We start from the raw sequence: 4,931 nt of genomic DNA on the forward strand, positions 1-4,931 counted from the left end.
TTTTTTTTTTTTTTTTTTTTTTTAAACCACCCTTTCAATCCAGGTTTTCCTGACTCTGGGAAGAACCAGGAAGAGACGGCCCTGAAGTATTCTTTTTTTTTGAGATGGAGTTTTGCTTTTGTTGTCTAGGCTGGAGTGCAATGGTGTGATCTCAGCTCACCACAACCTCCGCCTCCCGGGTTCAAGTGATTCTCCTTCCTTCTGAGTAGCTGGGATTACAAGGGCCACCACCATGCCCGGCTAATTTTTTATATATATATATATATATATATTTTTTTTTTTTAGGCGGAGTCTCACTCTGTTGCCCAGGCTGGAGTGTAGTGGCTCAATCTCAGCTCACTGCAAGCTCTGCCTCTTGGGCTCACACTATTCTCCTGCCTCAGCCTCCCGAGTAGCTGGGACTACAGGCACCTGCCACTACTCCCGGCTAATTTTGTTTTTGTATTTTTAGTAGAAACGGGGTTTCACTGTGTTAGGATGGTCTCGATCTCCTGACCTTGTGATCCACCTGCCTCGGCCTCCCAAAGTGCTGGGATAACAGGTGTGAGCCACTGCGTCCGGCCTAATTTGGTATTTTTTTAGTAGAGACGGGGATTCTCCATGTCGGTCAGGCTGGTCTCGAACTCCCAACCTCAGTTGATCTGCTCACCTTGGCCTCCCAAAGGGCTGAGGTTACAGGCGTGAAGCCACCATGCCAGGCCTGAAGTGTTCTTTTCAAACAATAAAATACACCAGTTTTGAAAACAATTTGATACATTGTGACAATGTACTTTTTGGGGGGACTTTTTTAAAAAAAAAAAAAAAGATGGTGTCTCACTCTGTTGCCCAGGCTGGAGTGCACTGGCATGATCTCTGCTCACTGCAGTCTCCACCTCCCGGGCTCAAGCGATTTTCGTGCCTCAGCCTTTTGAGTAACTGGGATTGCAGATGCATGCCACCATGCCCAGCTAATTTTTATGTTTTTAATGGAGACGGAGTTTCACCATGTTGGCCAGGCTGGTCTCAAACTGCTGACCTCAGGCAATCCACCACCTTGGCCGCCCAAAGTGCTGGGATTACAGGCACAGTCGTGAGCCACTGTGCCCGGTCTGACAACGTTTTTTTTTTTTTTTTTTTTTTTTGAGACGGAGTCTCGCTCTGTCGCCCAGGCTGGAGTGCAGTGGCTGGATCTCAGCTCACTGCAAGCTCCGCCTCCCGGGTTTACGCCATTCTCCTGCCTCAGCCTCCCAAGTAGCTGGGACTACAAGCGCCCACCACCTCGCCCGGCTAGTTTTTTGTATTTTTTAGTAGAGGCGGGGTTTCACCGTGTTAGCCAGGATGGTCTCGATCTCCTGACCTCGTGATCCGCCGGTCTCGGCCTCCCAAAGTGCTGGGATTACAGGCTTGAGCCACCGCGCCCGGCCGACAATGTACTTTTGATAACTGATGGTTACAATGTTCCCATAGCTGCAATCAAAATACAGAACATTTTTGTCAGCCAAAAAGCCCTTGTTCCCCTTTGTAGTTAATCCTCAGGCCCTGATCAATTTTTTAGTCTTTTTTTTTTTTTTTTTTTTTTTTTTTTTTTTTTAGATGCGGTCTTACTTTGTTGCCTAGACTGGAATACAGTGGTAGTATGAGCATGGCTCAATGCAGCCTCGACCTTCTGAGCTGAAGCAGTCCTTCCATCTCAACCTCCCAAGAAGCTGGAACTACACAGGTATGCACCATTGCACCTGGCTAATTTATTTTGTAACTTTTGGTAGAGATGGGGTCTCCCTATGTTGCCCAGGCTGGTTAGGAACTCCTGGCTCAAACTATACTCCTGCCTCAGCCTTCCCAAGTACTAAGATTAGGCCAGGTGCAGTGGCTAACACTTGTAATCCCAGCACTTTGGGAGGCTGAGGGGGGCGGATCACTTGAGGTCAGGAGCTTGAGAGCAGCCTGGCCAACATGATGAAACCCCATCTCTACTAAAAATATAAATATTAGCCACTTGTCATCTTGCGCATCTGTAGTCCCAGCTACTTGGGAGGCTGAGGCAGGAGAATCGTTTGAACCCGGGAGGTGGAGGTTGCAGTGAGATGAGATAGCGCCATTGCACTCTAGCCTGGGCGACAGAGCAAGATTCCATCTAAAACAAAAACAAAACAAATAGGCATGAGCCACCTCGCCTGCCCCCTCCCCCACCTTTTTTTTTGAGACAGGGTCTTCCTGTGTCACCCAGACTGGAGTGCGGTGTTCAACCTCTGCCTCCTCCCAGGCTCAAGCAATTCTCCCATCTCGGCCTCCCAAGTAGCTGGGACCACAGGCACATGCCAGCATGCCCAACTTATTTCTGTATTTTTTTGTAGTCATGGTTTTGCCATGTTGCCCAAGCTCGTCTTGAACTGAGCTCTAGCCATTTGTCTGCCTCAGCCTCCCAAAGTGCTGGGATTACAGGCACGCATCACCATGCCTGTCTAATTTTGTATTTTTAGTAGAGATGGGGTTTCTTGGTGGTGGTCAGGTTGGTCTTGAACTCCTGACTTCAGGTGATCCACGTGCCTTGGCCTTCTATAGTGCTGGGATTACAGACGTGAGCCACTGTGCCTGACCTAAGCTGACCTTTTTTTTGTTTGTTTTATTTATTTATTTATTTATTTATTTATTTATTTATTTGAGACAGAGTCTCGCTCTGTTGCCCAGGCTGGAGTGCGGTGGCCAGATCTCAGCTCACTGCAAGCTCCGCCCCCCAGGTTTATGCCATTCTCCTGCCTCAGCCTCCCGAGTAGCTGGGACTACAGGCGCCCGCCACCTTGCCCGGCTAGTTTTTTGTATTTTTTAGTAGAGACGGGGTTTCACCGTGTTAGCCAGGATGGTCTCGATCTCCTGACCTCGTGATCCGCCCGTCTCGGCCTCCCAAAGTGCTGGGACTACAGGCTTGAGCCACCGCGCCCGGCCTGTTTGTTTGTTTTAAATGGGCAACTAGAATAGGCTCAGAGATTCCCTGAAATCATTGTTAATTGTCAAAATTTGGGGGGATTCTCCCCCCAGGGATGTGGCTAAACATCCTCCAATGCACAGGAGGGCACCTTTCCCAGATATCAGTAGTGCCAAGTTTGAAATCCTCTTTAAGACTTCATTCATTGCTTTGGCTTTGTATACCATCTGGAGTTGTGCTGTTCAGTGTGGTAGCCAGAGCCATATACAGTGCTGTGAGTACCAAATACCTATGGGATTCAAAAAATTAATATGATAAGCCAGGTGCTGTGGCTCGTGCCTGTAATCCCGGCACTTTGGGAGCCCAAGGCAGGCAGATCACTTGATGTCAGAAGTTTGAGACCAGCCTGGTCAAGATGGTGAAACCCCATCTCTACTAAAAATACAAAAATTAGCCAGGCGTGGTGGCATGTGCCTATAATCCCAGCTACTTGGGAGGCTGAGACAGAAGAATCGCTTGAACCCGGGAGGTGGAGGATCTAGTGAGCCAAGATTGGGCCACTGCACTCTAGCCTGGGTGACAGAGCAAGAGTCTGTCTCTCAAAAAAAAAAATAATATGAGAAAGAATATATTCAATTTTTAATGCTCGCTGTATGTTGAAGTGATAATTTTTTTGCATATATTGTGTAAAAATACATTAAAATTGTGTTTGTTTTTTTCCTAACCACTAGACTATCTGGGGAAAATAAAATTAATACAACTTAATTTCACCTGTTTCAGTTCCCTATGTGGTTTGCATTTGTGGCTCACATTGTATTTCTGTTACTAACACTGAACCAGGTGCTAAAGACTCTTGATATCTCCAGTTCAAAACCTCTCTTCTGTGCTCAAGGTTCAGGGATCTGGAGACCTAGTTGACATTTCTTCTTGGTTCTCTTTTTTTTTTTTTTTTTGAGATAGAGTCTCGCTCTGTTGCCCAGGCTGGAGTGCAGTGGCTTGATCTCGGCTCACTGCAACCTCCACCTCCCAGGTTCAAGTGGTTCTTCTGCCTCAGTCTCTTGAGTAGCTGGGACTACACGCGCGTGCCACTACACCTGGCTAATTTTTGTATTTTTAGTACAGACGGGATTTCACCATATTGGCCAGGCTAGTCTCGAACTACTGACCTCGGGTTCCTCCTGCCTTGGCCTCCCAACATGCTGGGATTACAAGCATGAGCTACTGTGCCTGGCTGGTTCTCTTAATACACCTCAAACTTGGTACATCTGAGATAGAGCTCCGGAGACTCCCCACTCTTAAAATCATTTCTCCTTCAGTCTTCCTTATCCCCTTCTCTTCCAGCCAGATTCCTGGTAGTCATTCTTACCCCCTCCCCAACCATTAGCAGCTCTTCACCATGTTTATATCACATGTTGCCTCTTTTCTCTATGTCTTTGCCACAGCCATAGTCTAGACCATGCTATCCTCTTCCACCAAGATGACTACAGTGACCTCCAGGTCTGTCTTTTCCTTATCCTTGTGTCTTCAAAGTGTTCTCCATTTAGTAGCCAGAATGATCTTGTGAAATGTAAATCATTTTACATTTGTTCCTTACTCAGAACCTTTCAGCAACTTCCAACCTTTCACCAACTTCCAATTTTATCTAAAGTAAAATGCCTAGTCCCTTAGTTTGATCGTGCCTTGCCTCTGTCACACTCTGTTATCTTAGGCCCTTTTCCCTATTTATCTATCCTTTTCTGACCACACTGACTCTCCTTTCAGATCATTGTCTACACTGAGCTCTTTCCTGCCTCAGGGCCATTTTTTGTTTGTTTGTGTTAGTTAAATCTGGAAGGACCTTTCTCTTTACTGCTTTAGAGCTAACTTATCCTCAGGTCTTAGCTTTAGGATCACGTATCAGAATGCCCTCCTAAACCACCTGCCTGTAGCTTAGTAGATATGTCCTCCCATTATTCCCTGCCATTGGACCTATTCTGTGTAATTTGTGGTACTTGTCACAAATTTTTTTTTTTTTTTTTTTTTTTTTTTT

The 4,931-nt window shown here is 46.4% G+C and overlaps 1 protein-coding gene across 2 annotated transcripts in view; it reads left to right on the forward strand.

Moving 5' to 3' along the window:
• Positions 1 to 4,931, forward strand: part of RBM4 (RNA binding motif protein 4) — a 38,865-nt gene that overhangs the window by 23,109 nt on the left and 10,825 nt on the right. Inside the window, exon 3 of one of the 2 annotated variants that reach the window (XR_001882447.1) lies at positions 1,573 to 1,699. The exons of the other annotated variant lie outside the window; for it this stretch is intronic. The gene's annotated coding sequence lies outside the window, so the exon portion shown is untranslated. The remainder of the gene's footprint in view (positions 1 to 1,572; positions 1,700 to 4,931) is intronic. 2 annotated transcript variants of the gene reach the window in all.

This window comes from Rhinopithecus bieti, unplaced genomic scaffold (assembly GCF_001698545.2).
Source record: "Rhinopithecus bieti isolate Rb0 unplaced genomic scaffold, ASM169854v2 scaffold_44159, whole genome shotgun sequence".
NCBI lineage: Eukaryota > Metazoa > Chordata > Mammalia > Primates > Cercopithecidae > Rhinopithecus > Rhinopithecus bieti.